This window comes from Symphalangus syndactylus, chromosome 19, assembly GCF_028878055.3.
Source record: "Symphalangus syndactylus isolate Jambi chromosome 19, NHGRI_mSymSyn1-v2.1_pri, whole genome shotgun sequence".
Lineage (NCBI taxonomy): Eukaryota > Metazoa > Chordata > Mammalia > Primates > Hylobatidae > Symphalangus > Symphalangus syndactylus.
Window position 1 is genome coordinate 28,636,318 of NC_072434.2, and position 18,349 is coordinate 28,654,666.

The following is an 18,349-nucleotide window of genomic DNA, read 5'->3' on the forward strand; positions in this document are numbered from 1 at the left end:
CCTCGTGAAAAATATTTATTTATTTTTTGTAATAAAAGATGTAGAAACTGAGCAGATAGAGTCATCTTTATAATTTGAGAGGAACTTGGAAATAAGTCAATTGTAAAAGGAAATAGGATAAGGGATATTTGACTGATGTCATCTGCATTTAAGGCAGCAAATGAGAAGAGACACTATGGGTTGTGCACACCAGACAGCCTGGGAGAAAATATTCTTTCTCTAAAGAAAACTTGGAAAATGGCTGAATCAGAAAAATTTACACGGTCAAATATGAGTAACAAAAAATGTAGTGACACAGCATAGTTAGAAGGATAGTATAAGAAAAATGAAGGAGAAATCAGAAAACTTTACTTATTTAAAGAACACTCACCAAAAAATAGTCAAAAAATAAGTGTGGTTGGCCGGGCGTGATGGCTCACTCCAGTAATCCTAGCACTTTGGGAGGCAAAGGCGGGCAGATCACAAGGTCAGGAGTTTGCCACCAGCCTGACCAACATATTGAAACCCCGTCTCTACTAAAAATACAAAATTAGCTGGGCGTGGTGGCGCGTGCCTGTAATCCCAGCTACTCAGGAGGCTGAAGCAGGAGAATCGCTTGAACCTGGGAGGCGGAGGTTGCAATGAGCCGAGATCGCGCCATTGCACTCCAGCCTGGGAAACAAGAGCAAAACTCCGGCTCAAAAAAAAAAAAAAAGAAACGAAGTGTGGTTAATAAGAATTGTGTGATAAACAAATATAATTTAACAAAGTAATTGTGTACTTAAACATAACAAAACAAAACTATTGGAACTCGGGCAAGAGATGGTAAGAAAACAAAAGCCAATAAAATATAATCTGAGAGAACTAAGGTAATAAATACAGTTAAAATAGTCACAGAAACATCAAATTGAAAAAAAAAAGAAGGATAATTGTCACTGTGGAAATCAGAGCAAAGCATATACAAATATAAATAGGAAAAGAGTGAAATAACAAAAAAAGAAGATAGAAACAAAGAGAATCACAGAATCAAAGAAAGAAAAAGAATAAATAGAAATTTAAAATAAAGAGCTAAAAAATATAGCAGGGAAACAACAGACAAAGGAAAAGCTCCATATGCAAGAAACAGAGATCCAAATTAAAAAATAAAGCTATAATTCAATACATTTACCTAAAATAAAAGATAACTGAACTCCACATAAAGAAAGGGAACACAATATAATAGGGAATTTTGAGCTTTAATAGTTAACAGGAAGATGCTCTATTAAAGGTTTTGTATTTTAAATATAAAGTAAGAGTTTTTAGTATCCAAGCAGGAAAACAAAACCAATTCTACAGACAAAAAGCACTCTAGTCTTATATTTCTCCCTTTAACACTAGAACATAGGTGAAAAACACTTCTGTAGCCACAAGCAAAGTAAACTATAACCCAAGAAAACATATTTTAGGAATAAAGACAAAAGCCAAACACTATAATATGCACAAATGCAAAAATATTTGCATAATTCACCAAGAAATTAAAAGAGTAGAAATTTTAGACAACACAAGATAATGAAGAAACATATTACATAAGTGCTAATAATATGCATTAAATATACGTATATATTTCCTTTTACTGTGCTTTGCTTCATTGCACTTCACAGATACTGTGATTTTTACATATTGAACGTTTGTGACAACCTTGAGACCACAGAGTCTATTTGGTACCTATTTTCCATGTGTTCACTTAGTCTCTGGGCCACAATTTCGGAAATTCCCGAAATATTTCAAATATTTTCATTTTTATTATAACTGTAATGGTGATCTATGGTCAGTGATTTTTGACGTTACAGTAATTGTTTTTGGAGTGCTACGAACAGCATCCATGTAAGAGAGCAAACAATCAATAAATGCATGCGTTCTGACTTCTTCACAGGCCAGCACCCCCATATCTTGCCCTCTCTTTCAACCTCCCTATTCCCCAAGACATAACAACATTGGAATTAGGCCAGTTAATAATCCTACAATGGCCTCTAAGCCCTCTATGCATTAAAGTGAAAGGAAAAGTCGCAAGTGTCTCAGTTCAAATTAAAAGCTACGCATAATTAAGCTTAGTGAGGAAGGCGAGTTGAAAGCCAAAACAGGTTGAGAGGTAGGCCTCTTGCACCAGTTATTCAAGTTATCAATGCAAAGGGAAAATTCTTGAAGTAAATTGAAAGTGCTATTTCACTGAACAAATGAATGATAAGAAAGTGAAACAGCCTTGTTGCTGATACGGAGAAAGTTTTAGTGGTCTGTATAGAAGATCATACAATCCACAACGTTCTTGTAAGCCAAAACCACATCCAGAATAAGCCTCTAACTATCTTTAATTAATGATGGCTGATAGAGGTCAGGAAGCTGCAGAAGAAAAGCCTGAAGCTAGCAGAGGTTGATCAATAAAGTTTAAGAAAAGAAGGTGTATTCATAACATGAAAGTGCAATGTAAAGCTACCAGTGCTGATGTAGAAGCTGCAACAAGTTATCCATAAGCTCTAGCTAGGATAATTGATAGAGGTGGCTATGCTACACAACAGATTTTCAACATAGACAAATAGCCTTGTTTTGGAATGAGATGTCATCTAAGACATTCACAGCTAGACAGGAGAGGTCAGTGCCTGACTTCAAAGCTTCCAAGACAGGCTCTCTTATTAGGAGTTAATGCAGCTGGGGATTTTATAATAAATTAAAGCCAATCCTTATTTACTATTCTGAAAATCCTAGAACCCTTAAGAATTAATGCTAAATCTATTCTGCCTGTGCTCTATACATAGAACAAGAAAGTCTGGATGACAGCACATCTGTTTACAGCATGGTTTACTGAACATCGTTAGCCCACTCTTGAGGCCTATGGCTCAGAAAAAAAAAAAATCCTTTCAAAATATTACTGCTCATTAACAATTTACCTGGTTACACAAGAACTCTAACTGAGATGTACAGGGAGATGAATTGTGTTTTTATGCCTGCTAACACAACATCCATTCTGCAGCCCATGGATCAAGAACCTATGGATCATATCAACTTTCAAGTACTATTAGTTAAAAAATACATTTCATAAAACTATAATTGCCACAGATAGTGATTCTTCTAATGGATCTAGGCAAAGCAAATGGATAACCTTCTGGAAAACATTCACCATTCTAAATGCCATTAAGAACACTTGTGACTCATTGGCAGGTGGCCAAAATATCTACATTAATGGAAGTTTGATAGAAGCTGATTCAAACCCTCATGGATGAATTTGAGGGGTTCAGGACTTCCGTGGAGGAAGTCACTGCAGATTTGGTGAAAATAGCAAGAGAATTACAGTTAAAAGTGAAGCCTGAAGAGGCGGGTGAATTGCTGCAATCTCATGATAAAACTTGAACAGATGAAAAGTTGCTTCTATAAATAAGCAAAGAAAATAGTTTGTTGACATGCAGTATACTTCTGGTGAAGATGTTGTGAACATTGTTGAAGTGACAACAAAGGATTTGAAATATTACATAAACTTAGCTGATAAAGCAGCAGCAGGTTTTGAGAGGATTTATTCCAGTTTTCAAAGTTCTACTGTGTGGACAATGTTATCAAACAGCATGAAATACTACAAGGAGATCTTTCATGAAAGGAAGTGTCAATTGATGCAGCAAAATTCATTGTTGTCTTATTTTAAGAAATGCCCACAGACATCTTAATTTTCCGCCATTACCGCCCTAGTCAGCAGCTATCAATATTGAGGCAGGGTCTTCCACCTACAAAAAGATTATGACTTGCTGAAGGCTCAGATGATCATTAGCATTTTTTAGCAATAAAATACTTTTAATAATGATTTTTAGGCATAATTCTTTTTTTTTCTATTTTTTTTTTTTTTTTTTTTTTTTTTTTTGAGATGGAGTCTCGCTCTGTCGCCCAGGCTGGAGTGCAGTGGTGCGATCTTGGCTCGCTGCAAGCTCCGCCTCCCAGGTTCACGCCATTCTCCTGTCTCCCAAGTAGCTGGGACTACAGGCGCCCGCCACCACGCCCAGCTAATTTTTTGTATTTTTAGTAGAGACAGAGTTTCACCATGTTAGCCAGGATGGTCCCGATCTCCTGACCTCATGATCCACTTGCCTTGGCCTCCCAAAGTGCTGGGATTACAGGTGTGAGCCAGGGCGCCCAGCCGATTTTTAGGCATAATTCTATTGCACACTTAATAGACTCCAGCATTGTGTAAACATAAATTTTGTGTGCATTGGGAAGCCAAAAAATCATCTGAATGGCTTTATTACGTTATTTGCTTTATTATGGTGGTCTAGAACCAAACCCACAATAGCTGAAGTATACCTATATTTAATTCTAGAAACAAGACTAAAGCAAGCATGGAAGTTAGGGTTATCAAGAAAAAATATAAACAGTATATGTTTTAACCCTATAGAAATAGTACAACTAATAAAATTTGAGAGAAGAAGATTGTAATAATAGTATAATGACTCTTTACCTACAACAATTTAGACTAAAGAAATGTTATTTAAAACTAACAAATCATTCAATGCATTATGAAAATATTCACAGTACAAATTAAAATTTTGGGAAGTAAATTTAAAACTAGAAGTAAAATATTATTGAAAACATAACATAAATTTTACAATTGCTCCTGTAGAGAGTAAATAGATAACTAGCTTAAGAGGTAGTGGACTAAATGAATTACTAGGAAAGACTTTTTGCAATGCCTAACAAACCCTTAAAAGATGACAAAACAAAATAACAAATACAGACATCAATATCTGTCATATGGACAAATGTAAGGGGCTTTATTCTTGTATTTACAAACGAGAGAAATATTAATATTTACTTTGAGTCACAAAGTTAAGTCCGCTCTGTATGTAAAAGAAAGTAGTCCCTCCTGAATCACAGTTTCACGTTCCAGTTTCAGTTACCTATGGTTAACTGCAGTCTAAAAACATTAAATGGAAAATAACAGAAATAAACAACCCCTTTGTTAAATTGTGCACTGTTCTGAATAGGATGGTAAAATTTTTTTTTTTTTTTTTTTTTTTTTGAGACGGAGTCTCGCTCTGTCACCCAGGCTGGAGTGCAGTGGCACAATCTCGGCTCACTGCAAGCTCCGCCTCCCAGGTTCACGCCATTCTCCTGCCTCAGCCTCTCCGAGTAGCTGGGACTACAGGCGCCCGCCACCACGCCCGGCTAATTTTTTTGTATTTTTAGTAGAGACGGGGTTTCACTGTGGTCTCGATCTCCTGACCTCGTGATCCGCCTGCCTCGGCCTCCCAAAGTGCTGGGACTACAAGCGTGAGCCACCGCGCCCGGCCAGGATGGTAAAATTTTGTGCTGTCTTCTCCATTCCTCCCAGGACATGAATTTTCCTTTTGTCCAGCAGATCCACACTGTCTACTACCTGCCCATTAGTCACTTAGTAGCTGTCTCAGTTTACAGAATGACTGTTGTGGCACTGCAGTGCTTGTGTTCAAGTAACCCTTATTTTACTTAATTGTTCTAATTAATTATTAGTTATTTTTGTTAATCATCTCTTACTTTGCCTAATTTATAAATTAAATTTAATCACAAATATGTAGATATAGGAAAAAAAAACATAGTATATATAGGGTTTGATACTATCCACGGTTTTAGACCTTGACCAAGGATCTTGGAACATATCCCCCTGCAGTAAGGGAAGGACTACTGTGCTCCCATAAGGAAGAATCCTGGAAGTAAAAAAGTTTGAATTAAAAAAACAAAATGAGCAAAGTAGTGGTAGGCCAATGTAAACACAAGGAAAATAGTTGTGGGTTGATATAAAATTGGTCATAAGCCTTCACCCTTTTCTAGAGACATGTATTTTGCAATGTGACTTTGAAGGTACTCCCATTAAACAGTGGAGTCTATATCCCTTTCCCTTCATTCTGAAATGGTCTTCAGACATGTTTGGGACAAGACAACGTGCAAAAGTAACGTAATGCTAGCTCCAATCTATTAGAACACTCATTATAAAGATGTATGAGTCTTTGAACACTTCTGCACATTGTCTGATGAAGAAGTGAGCTGGCCTACTGGACAACTCCCAATCCTAGAGAGGAGACACAAGACACCAGAACTCCACGTGAGGCCCTCCTACAGCAGCCAGTCTCAAGGCAATCTGGCACCTAAGGGCAGAAGCATGAGTGACACCATCTGAGACCAGCAAAAGCCCTTGCCTGGTTGAAACCAGCTAAAACTGCCCGTGCACAGAATCTTACAATAAATAAAGGTTGACACGGTTTCTTACGTGGAATCGAAAACTGATAAAGCAGGGGCAATTACTTTATAATAGAATAGGTGTAATTTTCTGGTGCGGTGGCTCACACCTGTTATCCCAGCACTTTGGGAGGCCGGGGCGGGCAGATCACTTGAGGTCAAGAGGTCAAGACCAGCCTGACCAACATGGAGAAACCCTGTCTATACTAAAAATACAAAATTAATCTGGGCGTGGTGGCACATGCCTGTAATCCCAGCTACTTGGGAGGCTGAGGCAGGAGAATCATTTGAACCCAGAAAGCGGAGGTTGCGGTGAGCCAAGATGGTGCCATTGCACTCCAGCCAGGGCAACAACAGTGAAACTCCATCTCAAAAAAAAAAAAAAAAAAAGACACAAATTAGCTGGGCATGGTGGCTCATGCCTGTAGTCCCAGCTACTTGGGAGGCTGAGGCAGGCAGAGGTTGCAGTGAGCCAAGATCCTACCACTGCACTCCATCCCGGGCGACGGAGTGGGACTCCATCTCAAAAATAGGTGTAATCTTTGTAAGCATATATTATAGTATGTAATGTCACTGGTATTCAAAAAGAAAATATAACTAAAAAGTCATTTTTTGTCTCATTCATGAAGGAGAAAAAGACAAAAAATTCACTGGTAAAAGTTAAAGACTTTTAGCTCATGAGTAATGAATACAACAAAAACAAGATGTGGAAGTGGTAATAAATATAATTAACTGGATATATCTGATTGATTAATATCAAAATTTAGAACCTGAAAAAAGTATATCTTTCTAGATTTTCATTCAATAGTTACGAAAATTGACTTTACAGCATAAAGTATATACAACAATTCCAAAAACTTAGAAGTAGTACAAACCTTTTCTGAACAGTATTTAATGAAATGAGAAATTGAAGACAATATTGGAAAGAAAAATCCTCCTTCCATTTGGAAATTTGGAAACCAAAAAATTTCCATTGTTGGTATAATTTTTAAAAGAAAGAAATAAAAAAGAAATAAATATGAAAACACCAAAAATAAAGAGATACATTTTATAAATCTCATATACAGAGATAGAAAAATCTAAACACATATTTCCAAGGAGCATAAACTATTCTTAAGGAGTCATTCCCTCAAAAAGTCCTAGGCTCAAGGTGTAGATGCAGACAGCAAATGGGTAAATGGGAGACAAACGTGGGAGATTGTTTTCTCTGTATATCTTCTTATACTTTTAACATTTTCTACTATTACAATGTATTAACCATTACATATCCATATATATAGACTAAAATAAAAGGAAAATAAGAGCAAAATTAATTACTTGCATCATTATGTTATGGTGTGATTACTGTAAAAAATGCATTTACACTTGTTCCTGGCATATAAGAAGTTAATAAATATGATCTACATTTTATGTATGCTTGAATGTATTTAAAATAAGTTTTTGTTGGGGTAGGCTCACCCAGGCCATTTAACAACCAATATAACTAGTTTCAATTACACATTAATTTCAATTTGACAGTTTAAGTTCAATGAGTCACAAATCAGAGTGAATGGTTTCCTAAGGCCAGGTCTCTACTTATCAAAAGTGAAGGACCCTACAAAACTAGGACACCTGAATATCAGGTTGCAAATGATTATTAAAAAAAACAGTTATACATTTGTGTATTCTAGCAAAGTATGCATTGTTAAATAATGATAGACTGAACACTAAAAACACACTGCTAAATCGGTTATAGATTAAATTAATAATGCCTTATTTCTCTTGGAATTCGTCCAAAGAACTAATATCAGTTGAAAATATGCAATGTGCAGTATGTGAAGAAGCCAAGCAGTGGTTGATTTATTTTGAAAATTAGCCAAGGGAATCCAAACTATAAAGTAGCATTATGGAATATAGATAAAAATATTTGGGTATCTTAACTGATAAATATTTTCCTAGTAAGAATTATCTAGAGTGTTTTATTTATTTGCTTTTACAAACCCATTTTTTAAAAGCTGTCCTTAAACTTTTCTGTTTACAGATTTTAAAAGTTATTTTTGATATCATCTTCAACTTTGAAAATATGAGGTTTGTTACTACTTTTACCATTGCAAAATAAACTACTAAGTATTTATGTGAAAGCAATTTTAGCTGCAGTTTAATCACAGAGAATTTCATATCTCTCCGAAAAAAAAAAAAAAGCAAGTCAGCAGATAACTTTGGTATTGGTGGTCCTTGATCTATATCAATAGCAAAGTTATCAATTAAATTTAGAAAAGCATTTGTTATGAGTAGTCTCTCTGCGATGATAATGATTGTCTAGAGATAAAAATTTTTCTCTAAGGAGTCTCTAGACGCAGCCATTCTATGAATAGGTCCAATGATGTTACAATAGTTAATAAAGTATAAAAATGTATGAGTTTTCTAGATTCTGGTTATTTTAAAATATCAATAGTTTAAGATGCCACATTGTTTTATTACCTACTTTCTAAATATAGTAATTGCAGCCAATTTCAGGTAATAAAATACACTTAGAAAAATAAAGTTAAAATATACCAAGTTATTGGAGTAAAAAGGAAGGGTATTATATTCTTCCAGTAATAATCATGTCACATTAGGTAGGTAAAGATATATTTATCTAAAAGAGCATTTTTTTTTTAAATTATACTTTAGGGTTTTAGGGTACATGTGCACAATGTGCAGGTTTGTTACATATGTATCCATGTGCCATGTTGATTTCCTGCACCCATTAACTCATCATTTAGCATTAGGTGTATCTCCTAATGCTGTCCCTCCCCCCTCCCCCCACCCCACAACAGTCCCCGGAGCGTGATGTTCCCCTTCCTGTGTCCATGAGTTCTCATTGTTCAATTCCCACCTATGAGTGAGAACATGCGGTGTTTGGTTTTTTGTCCTTGCGATAGTTTACTGAGAATGATGGTTTCCAGTTTCATCCATGTCCCTACAAAGGACACGAACTCATCATTTTTTATGGCTGCATAGTATTCCATGGTGTATATGTGCCACATTTTCTTAATCCAGTCTATCGTTGTTGGACATTTGGGTTGGTTCCAACTCTTTGCTATTGTGAATAGTGCCGCAATAAACATACGTGTGCATGTGTCTTTATAGCAGCATGATTTATAGTCCTTTGGGTATATACCCAGTAATGGGATGGCTGGGTCAAATGGTATTTCTAGTTCTAGATCCCTGAGGAATCGCCACACTGACTTCCACAATGGTTGAACTAGTTTACAGTCCCACCAACAGTGTAAAAGTGTTCCTATTTCTCCACATCCTCTCCAGCACCTGTTGTTTCCTGATTTTTTAATGATGGCCATTCTAACTGGTGTGAGATGGTATCTCACTGTGGTTTTGATTTGCATTTCTCTGATGGCCAGTGATGAGGAGCATTTCTTCATGTGTTTTTTGGCTGCATAAATGTCTTCTTTTGAGAAGTGTCTGTTCATGTCCTCTGCCCACTTTTTGATGGGGTTGTTTGTTTTTTCTTGTAAATTTGTTTGAGTTCATTGTAGATTCTGGATATTCGCCCTTTGTCAGATGAGCAGGGCACAGACAACCAAAAACTCAGCGAGAACCTCCACAGCCTTAAATGTCCCTGTCTGACTGACAGCTTTGAAGAGAGTAGTGGTTCTCCCAGCACGCAGCTGGAGATCTGAGAACGGACAGACTGCCTCCTAAAGTGGGTCCCTCACCCCTGAGCAGCCTAACTGGGAGGCACCCCCCCCAGTAGGGACAGACTTACTAAAAGAGCATTTTTATTTTCTTAAGAGTTCTAGCAGTTTTCTAAGAAGGAATCAATGAAACTGAATATACATCAGAATTTCAAGTATGGTAGAGCCAAATTATTTTGAACCATTGGTAATATGTTGTTTACTTATTTCATATGCCTTACTAGTGAGTTTCTAAATAAACTCATTTCTAAAGTATATTTTGCTACTTTAGTTTACTTTTTCCTACTTTCACTACCCTCCATCATAATAGAGATACAGAATTTTTTTAACTAAATTATAAATGTTGTTTATAAATTCCAGGGAAAGGAAAGGGAACATTTTAGTGTATTTCCTAGATCTAGGCATATAAATTGATTTGAAAGCATGGAGTGGTTTTGCTATGGTAATTAAGCTTAGCTCCTCTTAAAATTCTTGTATCAACTTTTGGTTATAATTTAAATTTTCAGGTGTAAAGTATACTATTTATCAGGAATTTGAGCAATGATAAGCAATTACAATGGGAATCTTTGTGAGGTAACATGAATTAAAATCATTTATTCTTATAAACTCAAAACTCAGATAGAAAACAAAGTTGATCATTATTAACTATTATGTTGCCAAACACCAATAAGATTATTAGATATGTGTGTAGGTTACACATGCTTGGCAAACTGCCATAAATAAGAATAGTCAGATGACACTCTCTGAAGACCTCCAATGATCTGCTCTTACATATAACAGAGATCAGAGAGGCTGTTTTAATTTGTTCAGTTGTCACATTTAATAGGAGAAATCCTTCCAAAATTAGTTTTAGTTTTGTGTTAATGAACAACCTGATTTCTTATTAAAAATCATCTGGGAACTATTTTGAAGTACGGATGTGAAGGACCCCGATGTCATGGGTCTGGAGTAGAGTTAAGACATGGAGATTTTTAAAAGTTCTCCAAGTGATTCCCTTGTGGAGCCACACTCAAACAAAAATATCACTTGTTTTTTTATTTCTCAGGCTTATCCAGCTGTTTCCATTTAAGCTTCCCTCCTTGGCTTTGATTTCATGCCTCATTATCTAGAACCTATGTATCTTATCATGAATCTCATAACAAAATCACCTAGAATTCTCATTATCTATTAAGTATTTATACTTCCTAAATGGAACTCAGAGATTCAAATTCTTAATGTCTGATGTGGATCCTAGGAATCTGTATGTTTAATGAGCTCCTCAGTTGCTTTTGATGAAAATAATGCATGGACATATTAAAACAGGCTTTGGAATTATAAACTTTGAAGTCAGTCCGCATGAGGATTAGCACGCTTGTTTCAATGTTATTGTAATTATAACTGTGGGAAAGTTGATATGCTTCTTTCAAGTTAAAATAGAACCACTTCCAGATTATATTGTGGTGATTACATCAATTGGATATAAAGCATTTAACACAGTTACTGACATATATATAAGTATTTTATCAATGTTTTCTTGCAACATTATTTACTTGTTGGCACCTGTTCAATTACTCTTATCTATCTACCTAGATTCCTCATGCAATTCAGTTAGGGTATCAGAATCTGAGTTTCTTATAAGGCCTCTTAGCCTCAGATGTTTTTAATTATTCCAAGGATTTCTGATTGTGACTTCAGTTTTAATAACAATGATAAACTTATAATTTTTAATATAAACACTCACAATTATTAAGTCAAATTTTGACTTCAGGTAAAACACATTGTTGTAGGCTAGAAACAATTCTACACAAGTGAGAAAGCTACTGTGAGATGGATAGATAATCCAAAGTTTATCAAATATAAGGAAATAATAATACCTCTAGGAATTCTGGCTTAAAAGAATAAAGTAACACAAAGGTAGTATAGAAAGTAGCTTTCTCACTCACCCAGACTCCTTGGGTTTGAGATGTTCTGAGATTTATTTTGTTTGCATCCTAGAGAGCAAAAATATAAAGTTAATGTGCAAGGGAGTATTCTTTTTTTTTTGAGACAGAGTCTTGCTCTATTGCCCAGGATGGAGTGCAATGGCATGATCTTGGCTCACTTCAACCTCAGGTTCAAGTGATTCTCCTGCCTCAGGCTCCTGGGTAGCTGGAATTACAGGTGCACACCACCATGCCTGGCTAATTTTTGTATTATAGTAGAGATGGGGATTCACCATCTTGGTCAGGCTGGTCTCGAACTCCTGACCTCGTGATTCACCCTCCTTGGCCTCCCAAAGTGCTGGGATTACAGGAGTGAGCCACTGCGCCCAGCCAGGAGTATTCTTAAATTGCAGACTCTCTTTCTGCACTTACAATTTATAGTTGCATCACTCACCGTGGGCTAACACATATGGAAGTATGCGCTTCAGAGATTTGACATGGTTGGTATCATTCTTTTGGCTAGCTGATATGTAATTACCTTGACAGCTTCAGAAATAATTGCCCCAGTCATCTGTGGATAGGGTAACAGGGTTGGTTTCATCTTCAAAAAAAAGAGTACAAGATGGGACAATCTGAACTTTTATCTTTTGGGTTAGAAGCAATTTGGGCTGTTTCCACAGTATCATGGAGGAGCCGTAAGCAGACAAAAAAGGAGCTATAATTTGTTATACGATGAAAAGATCATAGACATAGTACAATGTTTAAAGATTGACTGATTCAACAAATGTTTGCTTTTAAAATTAAAGGGTTTGACTTCACCAAATAGTCTCTAAACACTGATCTGCAAACACATGTATAAACTAAAAATAATTCTATTTATTTCCTACTGGCGATACCTTAATTTGCCAATATTAATCTTTTTTAAGAGGTTTGTCTTTTGCTTGAAGAAGAGAGTAAAAAAAAATCCATGATATTTACATCTGGGTATAGACTATTGAAGTTTTCTAGAGAGGCAGAAAAGATAGAGATTCTTAATAGTTTTATCTCTCGGAAAAAATATTAAGATTTTAGAAGCATCTTAGTTTTTGATAGGTCTCAGAAGTAATTAAATGAGTGAATATAATAGAGAGGAGATGAGGCATTCCAAAAGCTTAATCCTACTTTAATACTATTCTTAAATAGGTGTTTTCATTTATTTAGGGCAAAAGTAAATGATTTGAATGTACATTGTTCATATTTTAAACTAGAAAATTATTTAAAGTGGACAGTTGGGAGTTGTAAAATAACATGCAAATTAAAAAACATACTGAATCAGCCTGTAGAAAGAAAAATGGCCATAAACATTCCAAACATCAAGATAAATGTTGATTCATTTGATCCGAAAATAATATTTTTTAGAAGATATAAAAAAGGTAATTTTAAAACCAGTAATGTGACAAAATAAAGACTAAAAATACTCTGGGTGTATCACACCTAAAAATACCCAGCCCTTGAGGTCAAAACTATTTTTATAATGACACTGTAAGTATTCTTTCTGTTGTGATAACCTTGTTTTTTATTTATAGTATTATTGATTTGTGTTCTCTTCCTTTATTGCTGGTCAGTGTTTAGAGGAATGTGTAAATTTTGTTGATCTTTTTAAAGAACACATTTTTGTGTTTGTTAAATTTCTCTATTGTTCATCTGCTTTTTAAAAATTGATTTCTGTTGTTGTCATTATTATTTCCTTCCTCTTACTTATTTGGGCTCATTTTGCTTTTCTTTTACTAGCTTCTTAATATAGATCCTTAAGTCACTGGCCTTAAAAGTATTCAAGATGGTATTTAAACTTTCCCTTCGTTAATTGCTTTCTTTGCCTGTATTTGATGAATTTTGAAGTGCGAGTTTTTTTGATATTGACTTAAAAAAATTGCCAATATCACTCTTTATTCCATCTTTGACTTGTGAATTGTTGAAATATGCATCATCTAGTTTCTAAATATTTGGATATTCCTAGATGTTTTATTGCTGATTTCTAATTGAATTTTGGTTTTGGTTAGAAAACATAGTCACAGGTTTTCAATCCTTTTAGATTTATGAAGATCTATTTTATGACCAAATATGAGTCTATCTTAGTGAATATGTAATTCTATTCTCTCAGACAAATCAGCTATGATAGTTCATCACAATTAGATCTGTCTTACAAGCAATGATAAAGAAGTTCTCCAAGTTGAAACAAAAGGATACTAACAATGCATATGAAAGTATGAAACTCACTAAAATGATAAAACTGTATTCAAATTCAGAATATTCAAATGCTCTAATGATGGTGCATGAAAAACTTTTAACTCTAGTATTAAAAAGACAAATGTATTCAAAAGAACTAGCTATAATCATTTGGCAATGGAAAATATGTAAAAGGTAAATTGTGCCATCAATAACATAAAAGTTGGTGGAGGGGAAGTTAAAATGTAGGGTTTTGTATGCAGTGAAAGTTAGATTGTTATCAACTTAAAACAGAATATCGTAACTAAAAGATACTTTATGTAAGCCTCATAGTAACCACAAAATACAAAGGCAAAAGCCTGTACCACATACAAAAAAGATAAAGGAATTAAAGCATACCATTACAAAAAATTAATCACATTAAAAAGAAGACAAGAGAGAAAGAATAAAACAAAGATTAAACTACAAAACAGTCAGAAAACAACCAAATGACAGTAGTAAGTCCTTACCTATTAATAATTACTTTAAACATAAATTGATTACATTTTTCTATCATAAAATAAATGTAGACAAAACATTTGACAATGACAAAGTTCAACACATATGCATGATAAAAATTCTAAACAAAATTGGTTATCAAAGGAACTTACTTCAATACAATAAAGACCATTCATAAAAAGCTTATAGGTAACATCATAATCCATTAGGAATAACTGAAAACTTTGCCTCTATAATCTGATACAAGGCAAGTGCCTACTCTTGCCACTTTTGTGTAACATTGTACTGAAATTCCTAGCCAGAGAAATTAGACATGAGAAATTAATAGAAAGAAAAAAGTAAAATTATCTTTATTTTTTGCAGATGACATGATTCTATTTGTAGAAAACCTATAAGACCCCATTAAAAACTGCTAACTAATAAGCAAATTTAGTAAAGCTGTAGGATACAGAATTAATATTCAAAAATCAGTTGTGATTTTTACATCAACAAAATTTCCAAAGAAAATGAAGAAAATAATCCTATTTACAATAGCACCAAAATCAATAAAATATTTAGGAATAAAGCTAACCAAGAAGGTGAAAGATTTGTATGATATAATACAGTCATGAAAGAAATTGGAAAAGATACAAATCAAGAGAATTATATCCCATATTTATGAATTGGAAGAATTAATATTGAAAAAAGGCCATACTACCAAAAGTGAATTATACATTCAATAAAATCCCTATCAAAATTTCAAAGGCATCTTTTACCAAATCAGGAAAAAAAACCTCTAAAATGTGTATGAAATGACACACACACACACACATAAAAACGCAGACAGCCAAAGCAATCTTAAGAAAAATGAAAAAAGTTAAAGGAATTGATTTCCTGATTTCAAATTATATTACAAAGCTATTGTATTCAAAATATTATGGTGCTGCCTTAAAAACAGTCACACAGACCAATGGAACAAAATGAATAGCCAACAAATTAACTCACACATAAAAAGTCCACTAATTTTTGAGAAGGGCACAAAGATACACAATGTGGTTATTAGTCTCTATAACAAATGGTGTTGGGAAAACTGGATATTCACATGAAAAACAATGAGTGGGATCTTTATTTTATACCATACACAGAAAACAACTTAGAGAATTAAATTTAAGACCTGAGACCATTAAACTCCTAGGAGAAAACGTAGGAAATATTTCCTTGCCCTTGGTCCTGGTACTAATTTTTTATATGGCACCAAAAGCACAGAAAACAAAAGCAAAAATACATAAGTGGGATTACATTAAACTAAAAAGCTTCTATGAAGGAAACAAAAAAAATAAAAAATAGAAAAGAAAGAAAAGACAATCTATAGATTAAGAGAAACTGTTTGAAAACTATACATCTGCTATGAATTTCATATACAAAAATATCCAAAATACGTAAGGAATTTGCTATGGTTTGAACATGTTTCCCCAAAATTTAGTTGTTGGAAACTTGGTTGCCATTGTGGTAGTGTTAAGAGGCAGGGCCTTAAGAGGTAATTAGGCCATGAAGTCTCCTTCCTCATTAAGGAATTAATGCCATTACCTCAGGAGTGGGTTAGGTATGCCAGGAATGGATTCCTAATAGAAAGGAGGAGTTCAGCTCATTTCCTTCTGTGCCTTGTGTGCTTGTGTGGCCTTCCGTCTGTTCTCCATGGGCTAACTAACCCAGCAAGAAGGCCTTCACCAAACGTCAGCACCATGCTCTTGGATTTTCCAGAACTATGAGAAATACATTTCTTTATAAATTACACAGTCTGTAATATTCTATTGTAGTAACAGAAAATGGACTTAGCACTCATACAATTCAGTAGTGAAACACACACATAACCAAATTTTAAAATGGGCACAGGAGCTGTCTTAGTCTCTTTGTATTGCTACAATAAAATATCACCCTGGGTAATTTATAAACAGTAAAAATCTATTTCCTCGTGGTTCTGGAGGCTGAGAAGCCTAAGATGAAAACACTGGCTAGTGAGGGCCATGTTTCTCTGTTTCCGCTACCTTCGGAGAGGAAGAATGTTGTACCCTCATGTAGAACAAAAAAACAGAAAGGCAATAAGGGCCTGAGTTATTCCTTGTATCCCTTTTACAAGACACTAATTTATTGATGAGACTGGAGCCCTCATGACATAAACACTTCCCAAAAGGCACCACCTCCCCATACTGCCACAATGGGGATTAGGCTTCGATAACATGAATTTGAGAGGGAGCATATTCAAACCACAACATTCTGCCCCCCAAATATATGTCCTTCTCATATGCAATATAAATTCATTTCATCCAAATAGCCTCAAAAATCTTAATTTATTCCAGCATCAACTCCGAAGTTTAAAGTCCAGAGTTTCACCTAAATATCTTCTCCACCAGATAGAGGTGAGACTGAAGGTATGATTCATCCTGAAGCAAATTCCCCTTTAGCTGTGAGCATTTGAAATTAAACAATTATGTGCTACCAAAATACAAAGGTGGGACAGACATAGAATAGACATTCCTATTCCCAAAGGAAGAAATGGGCAAGAAGACAGGGGTAATATGTCCCAAATGAATCCAAAGCCAAACACGGCAAACAACATTAAATCTTAATTATTGAGAATAATCTTTGATTCCACGTCCTGCTTTCACACACTGGCATGGTGGTTAGACCTCCAGGGCTCCCGGGGATCCTGCCTTCATAGCTTTGTGGGGCAAAGCCCACACCAGAGCTCTCCAGGGTTGAAGTCTAGTGTCTGTCACTCTCCCAGGCTGGAGTTCCATGTTGGTTGCTGTACAGCTCTGAGGTCTTAGTGGTGAAGCTGTCCTCATGGCTTCACTGGGCACTGCCCTAGTGGGGACTCTGCAGCAGCCATGTTCCTGTGGCAGTTCTGTGCCTGGGTCCCAAGACTCTCTGACACATCATCTGAAATCTAGGTGGAGGTAGTCATGCCTCCACAGCTCTTGCACTCTGCTAATATGCAAGGTTATCACCACATGGACACTGCCAAGGTTTACTACTTGTACTGCCTTTGAGAAGGGCAGCCCAAGCCATGCCTGGGCTAACTTGAGCCACAGCTGGGGTGGCAAAGAAGTGCTGCAACACAATTTAGGGAACAGAGACTTGAGGTGGCCCTGAGAAGTCATCCCTGCAGTTCCAGGTGTGCCTTAGTCCCCTTCCTTGAAACTGTTTTGCCCTCAAAGCCATGGCATTCTGAGCCGATGGAAGTGGCAGCCTCAATGATTTCAAAAATGCCCTTGAGGTCATTCTTTCATTGTCTTGATGGGTAGCATCTGGCTTCCTTCTGTCCATACTAATCTCCTTATTAAACTTTATTTGGCCACACCTTTTGTATTCTCTTCCAAATATGACTTGATTCCTCACATGACTAAACTGAGAATTTTGCAATTCTTTAAGTTGTGCTTCCTTTTTAGTTACACATTCCATCTTCATTTCATTTCTCTCTTTTTGCAGTTTACTCTAAAGCTTATTTGTAGGTTTAAACCATTTCTATTTTTAAAATTTCTTTTTATGAAAATGGTGTTGCTTTCATAGAAAAAAAGATAATTCCCCCATTTCATCATCTCATCCTGGGAAACAAAAATGGCAAGTGCCATTTTGATTCCAAAAATTATAAATGTTTATATATGATATATTCAATTTAAGAGCATGAGCATCAATAAACTATAAAATAAATGAAGATAAAATTTATCTGAATAAGAAGAGAAGTCAATGTATGGTGTTATAGCATTAAACTAAAATCAATTACTTGTCAATTTACCTAACACAAGGGATGTAACAGATAAATAAAGGCAGAATTAATCAGAAAATTGCTTCAAACTTACAGGATGATCTTCAGAGAATTACTAAAAT

General features: G+C 35.3%; 1 long non-coding RNA gene across 1 annotated transcript in view; it reads right to left on the reverse strand.

Annotated features, from left to right (window-relative positions):
- The window catches only part of LOC134731930 (uncharacterized), a 35,644-nt gene extending 23,807 nt beyond the window's left edge, over positions 1 to 11,837 (reverse strand). The window contains exon 1 of the long non-coding RNA XR_010114657.1: positions 11,801 to 11,837. This is a non-coding gene — a long non-coding RNA (uncharacterized lncRNA). The remainder of the gene's footprint in view (positions 1 to 11,800) is intronic.
- Between the last annotated feature and the right edge of the window lie 6,512 nt (positions 11,838 to 18,349).